General features: G+C 39.8%; 1 long non-coding RNA gene across 1 annotated transcript in view; it reads right to left on the bottom strand.

Annotated features, from left to right (window-relative positions):
* Nucleotides 1–3,233: 3,233 nt before the first annotated feature.
* LOC109366876 overlaps nt 3,234–6,664 on the bottom strand; it is a 6,600-nt gene continuing 3,169 nt past the window's right edge. The window contains exon 3 of the long non-coding RNA XR_002113546.2: nt 3,234–3,319. This is a non-coding gene — a long non-coding RNA (uncharacterized LOC109366876). The remainder of the gene's footprint in view (nt 3,320–6,664) is intronic.

Genomic DNA, 6,664 nt, shown 5'->3' on the forward strand with positions numbered 1-6,664 from the left:
GCACTGTATTTAAACTGAAAGGTTATACTGAAGCAAATATTTCTGGAAAAATTTATGAACTAAAAGTACTTTACAACCATTTATAATAGCATGGCACTGGTACTGAAGGACAAATGGATCCGGTAGGCAGGATACACCAGCTGTGTTTGCCAGCCTTGTTAACACCCCTATGAGCTGCTGCAGAGATTAAAGAGCAGAGCAAGAAAACGGAAGGAAATGGAGCAGAGCACAGCTTTGCTTTGCTTTGCTATCCTCCCTTCCTCTCCCCCTTTTTTGACTTTTACTTCCTTTACTTACAGGAAAATCTAGTTGCGTGCAGGTGGCAAGCAATCTGAAGGAACATGGCTTTTCCTTTCATTAACTGAAGAAGTGAATGGTTATTTATCAAAAGTTTCCATCTTTTTCACTAAGCAAAAGTTTCTTAACTCTTTCTTACTTTTCACCCTTGTCACTCTTTTAGTACTTTCCCTTTCATTTAGACTTATGTTTATTGAAGAACCATCATTCACCAACATCAACAGCTATTAAGAACAAGTAGTATGATCCATTGGCAGATCTGAATTTTCACTATTTTCTAAGAACAAGGAAATCTACCTTCAGATCACTACTGACAGAGTTTGGAATTACCATTTCACTGAAATAACTATGACCATAGGATGATAATCATCTGCTTTGCTACAAAAACTCTGATTTTCATTCCTGGCTGTGGTGACACCATTTGTATTTTATAGTGCCATTTTTTTTTTCCACACTATGCCCAACATAGCAGATGTCATGTTTAGTGCACCAATCATGGGTCTAACATCTCCAACCCAACATCATCCACTGCAGATGAAGGAAGTGGTCAAATTACTGTCTGGCTAATATTTATTCAAAGATTTTTTGTTTGTTTGTCTGGTTATAATGTTACTTTTTGTTTTGTTTTTATTTTTAATTCTTCCACTGGAGCAAATGATAGCATCTAGATTTATTCATAGTCTGGGCATTAAGCAGCCAGTCACTGAAATGCACAGTGGACTCCTGTTGTACAGTTTTATATTTAACTGTTGTTTGCATGTCATTGCAAAGATCCTAGCTGTTTTGTTTATTACTTAGCTAGTCAAGAGACCTGTTTAGCATATATAATTATAGTTCAAATGCTACAGATACCAATACATAAGAATATTAATGAAAGGTGCTCCAGCTTCTTGCAAATTTTCTTGTCAGTACTTCACATTCAAAAATTATGAGCCAGGAGGAAATGTGAATGTCACTAATGAACCTCAGTGCACTTCATTTTCTACAGCATCAGGAATGCCTTTCAACCTATTTCCTCAGCTGTGTGGACTCTCAGTGGAGTGACACTCTCAAGACACTACAAAGCTTTCCTTACTTACAGTAATGATCTAGAAAAAATACATTCATCATTTCTTAATATTTGCTTTTATTTAGCTATAAGCAAACTCAAATGAAATGCTGTTCAATTTCCAACAGGATTTGGGGTCCCGACTGGGCAAAGTGACTTACAGGAATTCATACAGACGAGATAGTCCTATATTTTACCCCACCCACCTCTGCAAAAACATCAAGTGTTCCAAAACATGTGGTTTTGTGTGTCGAGCATTTAGGCTGTTAGGAGACCAATTTCCTTCAGATTAATTTGCTCAGTTCTCACAAGATCAGCCACACCAGGTGGTTACCACCGGAATAGCCCTTTCACCTTGGTAAATCCATCCCAGCACTCTCTCCAGCTTTGGCAGAAACAGTGATTTGAAGTGAGAAACACTGCCCTGGAGCTTCCTGTCACACCACCTCTAGAACCAAACTTATAAATTAAGTAGCTAGATTGGAATTTCCCCCAGGTAACTGCGCTGTCATCTTCACAACTGCTCTCCAGCTGCACAAGTCGTAATGGTATATGCAGCACCATGTGCTACCAACAACTGCCAGAAAAAGTAGTCACGAGACATCCTGAAATGACTGTATTTATTTCTTTCAATACTATGTGCGTCTTTGGCTTTCCTGTGTTAGCGGCCAACTGACTTGTTCAAGGAATTTGGAACACCAGCTGAGAGAAACAACATCTACCCTGTCACCAAAAGGAAAAAACTTGATGCTCTGGAAGATGCACAAAAACACATTTGTTGTAGAAAACTGATGACAAAGAATCAACCATAACATGTACAGCAAGAAACAGTGCAGGCCCACAGATATTGATAGGAGTGGTGGCAGCATCTCAGAGATGTTTAAACCTCAGGAGAGCTGATGCTCTCTGAAGCTTTGCTGTTCTCCCATGCTGTGTCCTCCAAGCATTTAAGATAAGGAACAGAAGCTACATGAGGAAGATCTTTCAGAACTCTTCAAAAAGGAGATGAGATCACAGGAACAGAGCATGAGGCTGAACCCTCATTACACACGAATAGGGCTTCCTGCTTCCATGGGGCGGTTCTGCTTCTGTTTCAGGACCTCCTGCGTTCCTTCCAAATCACTTCTTTGAAGAGAAGACTAAATAGTAATCCAGATTGTGACTGCAGATGTCTGGATCTTCTGCCCATTCCTTCAATTTAGTAATGCTTACTAAACAAGTAAATGTCATGTTAACCTCGACGAACATTTGCACTGTGTTTATTCTGAATTCAGAAGCAAATGTATCAGCAAGCACTTGCATCCCAAGGAAAAAGCATGTGGATCTGAATCCATCTCATTTCCACAAGAGGGAAAATGGAGGTAGACGGTTCTAGAAGCTTCTAGAAACACCAAAGAAAAGAAAATGGGTAAAATGGAATCAACTGTGTTGAAGCAGTCTCTATAAACAAGCCCCCAAGTTTGATTTAGGAAAAAAAAAAAAGACATGCTACTCTGAACAGACCTTTTCTGCTCTATGAAAGGAAAACCTGGAGAAAACTTAGAGAAACACAGGAAAAAAATACAAAAGAAGAAAAAAAAAAAAGAGCAGATCATTTACAAGGAATATTGAAAGTATTAAATTACTTGAGCTTGGCTAAACAATGACACAACAACATTTTCAGTCTACAAGTATTTTTAAACTTTATTTTTAAATGATGTTTTTACAATGAGGCAGCTTGTAAGTGAAGTGACTATGTAGGCGACTCCTTTCAATACAACATCTCCCTGGCAACAAGACCAGCAAAAATAGAAAAAGAGATTAGATGACCAATTGTTTCTTCCATCTCTCATGTCTTCAATTCCTTTGCTGGATGGCTGATGCAGTGCTCGGACTCAGTGACTCCTCTGGGTGGGTGAAGCTCGATTCGGTATGTTGCCTTTGGCAAAAATCATTACATGCAGCTACAAGGTATGCGATGCTGATATCGTATGGCTGTAAAAGGAGAAAAAAATTCTTTGAAGTGCCAGTAGAAAGTCTTGGCTATCACAAGACCAAAATTTCAGTATTTCCTTATGAATATTTTTAAGTTCTAACTTAAGGAAACAACAAGGAGATTTTGGGAAGATCGAACAATTTATCCAGGAACCATGGCTGGGAACAGTTCCTTGGAAAGGCATCCAGCTTGACAGCCCTGAACTTCATGGACACTGCAGCAACACAGAACAGATGATGGAGAAGATGCAGATGCATTATTGACTGAGACAAATGAAAGATGCTCAAAATCAAATGTTTGATTCAAAATGTATGGTCTTCAAATTCATTCCAGTTAGAAGAACGGAATACCTTGGGCAGGTGTGCCTGATACAACCCCTGTTCTCTGTCCTTGCCCTTCTCACTCTTGTAATGCACCCCTCTGACCCCTACCCGAGTGCAGTTGCTGTACGGTGGGTCAGTGCTTGATACGGGATACTCCTCCATAGGGAACATATTTTCATACTTCTCTGTCTTCACCAGTTAATAACTTGCTCTATGAGCAAAAGCTGGTTTTAACCTTAAGAGCCTTAAATGGTAAGAATTACTTCTGAGACTGCCTTGACATCTGTGGCACAAAGCAACAGAGATCATGGGGAATGCTCGAGCTAGGAGCGTCCGATTTAACTGCCTTTCATTTGTTTTCACTGGCTTGCAATCTTAGTAGTTTTGAAGCCTCTAATTCAGATCTCACCCAATTAAAAAATTCTGGAACTGCTCATTCCCAGGGCATACTGTAAGTTTCACTTGTTCTCCCCAGTTTTTTATTTTTCAGTTAAGGCCACAAAAGACTATGACAAAAGCATATTGCAACATGAAATGAGATCTATAAAATATGTTTTTGTTACTTATGGCCAGATTATTCAGCTCTTGGCAGACACCAACACAGATATGGGAAACAGACATGAAGGGCAGCCCTAAATCATACAGTTTGCAACAAACCTCACTTGGCAGTGTCAGAAGCTGCAACAAACCTCACTTGGCAGCTAGCTGAATCAATTAGCCATACCCAGTTCTGTCAGACATGCTCAAGGAATGGCTGTTCTTTGGAGAGGAAAGAAAGATGGGGAAACCCCACTCAACTGAGCTAACTTTCTGATGGCAGAACATCAACTTAATCACCATTAGATTCTTCAAAATGCCAGCCTGTTCTTGCAGATCTTCCTCACACGTATATTCTTATTATGAAAAACACTCTAAGAGACAACCATCTATTAGCTGTTTTGTTCAGAAAGAGCCAAAAAAACTGAACATTCCAAATGATCTGTTCATGTGCCTCTTCTGTAGCTCTTGAAATCGGGTTATAGGTTCCTCAAGATTTCATTGGCCATATGCACCAAAACCAAAACAAATCTCACTTGAAGATTTCCCCAATCCATTTTATCCATTATCATCTCATGCAGTAAAACGAACCAAACTTAGCCACTTTATAATATCAGTCTGGTTATTTCAAATACAACATACAATTATACAAATAGGGTTACTCAAGTTTTAAATCAAATGAAATAAGAAAATACTCTCTCATTTCTTTTGAGAGTAAGTATTAATGACCCACTTCTTGCACAAGTCTCATTCCCTTTCTTCCAAGCACAGCAGAAATTAGTACTACAGAATGTGAGTATGGGGACTAAGTGTACACACACATAAAATCATTCTAAACAAGAGCAGGCATGCATACCAAACCCCATAGCATGCAACATCTACCCCGAAATCCTTGTATAAAAGCATCATTTTGGTGGGGTGCAGTACAACCTTCTGGTTACTTCAGGCAGTTTGTTCAGTAGCATCCCCTATCATCCCTAAAATAATTGTGGGTTTTTTTGTGACCAAAACAGAATTCCCGCAGCATGAAGAATTAAATGGAGATTTGTGCACACAGAGTATCTGCTCTAAGGAATGATAGCCCTACGGTGTGTGGACATGTGATGTTCCTACATATTTGCAATAACATGGATATCATATCTGTGCTTCGTTGGTTTTTTTTTCCAGAAATTTCAGACCATATGAAACCACAGCATACACTTTCACTTGCAGCCTTCTGAATATAAGGCTTATAGCTTTTTCAAAATTAGAAACTGTAAATGAGAAAAAAAAAGTTTTCTTAAGGACCTAAGATTCTTAGATGAGCTGGCAATGTGCACTTGCAGATGAAAAGCCAACCACGTCCTGGATTGCATCAAGAGAAGTGTGACCAGCAGGTCAAGGGAGGTGATTCTGCCCCTCTGCTCTGCTCTTGTGTGACCTCATCTGGAGTACTGCATCCAGTTCTGGGGTCCCCAGCACAAGGACATGGAGTTGAATAAGGTCCAGAGGAGGGCCACGAAGATGATCAAAGGGCTGGAGCACCTCCCCTACAGGGACAAGATAAGGGAGCTGGGTAAGGCTCTTCAGCCTGGAGAAGTGAAGGCTTAAGGGGAATCTTATAGCAGCCTTTCAGTATCTGAAGGGGACCTGCAGAAAAGCTGGGGAAGGACTTTTTATAAGTACATGTAGTGACCTTGGTTAGATGAGGGGAAATGGCTTTAAACTGGAAGATGGTAGATTTTGACTAGATATTAGGAAGAAATTCTTTACTGTGATAGTGGTGAGACTCTGGAACAGGTTGCCCAGTGAGGCTGTGGATGCCCCCTCCCTGGAAGCGTTCAAGGCCAGGCTGGACGGCGCTGTGAGCAACCTGGTCTAAAGGGAGGTGTCCCTGCTTATAGCAGGTGGATTGGATCTAGATTATCTTAAGTGCCCCTTCCAAAGCATTCTATGATTCTACCTGCTTAGTGCACAACACCCATGAACTAGCACACCCAGCACCTATTGTTCTACTAAGGGACATGGTTTAGTGGGGAAATATTTGTGGTAGGTAGGATATTGGTGGTAGGTGGGCAGTTGGACTGGATGATCTTAGAGGTCTTTTCCAATCTTGGTGATTCTAAGATTCTGTTGTTCCTCTTGTTTTCCAAAATAACACAGCATGTGGCAATTTCACCTGGTGACTTGTGCTGTAAGAATTCCCAGCATGTCCTACAGCTAAAATAGGTCTGATGGAAAGAAATCAAGGGATTTTTTTTTTGTGGAATTTGGAGGCTAGATTAAACTGGAACATTCTGTGAATTTCTTTTGAGTACATAAAATTGTCTGAGTCCAAAGCAATGATGCAACTCCCCATCCCCACATAATTCATTCTGATGTTTTCTAAATTATGTTTCAATTTTGTATGAAATATTATTTCATTCCAAAGTTGTATTCAATTGTATCTAAAAATATAAAAATCCAAAAGACAAATCTCTAAAATAAATATATTCCAATAATTTT

Source organism: Meleagris gallopavo, chromosome 3 (genome assembly GCF_000146605.3).
Source record: "Meleagris gallopavo isolate NT-WF06-2002-E0010 breed Aviagen turkey brand Nicholas breeding stock chromosome 3, Turkey_5.1, whole genome shotgun sequence".
In the NCBI taxonomy this organism is placed as follows: Eukaryota; Metazoa; Chordata; class Aves; order Galliformes; family Phasianidae; genus Meleagris; species Meleagris gallopavo.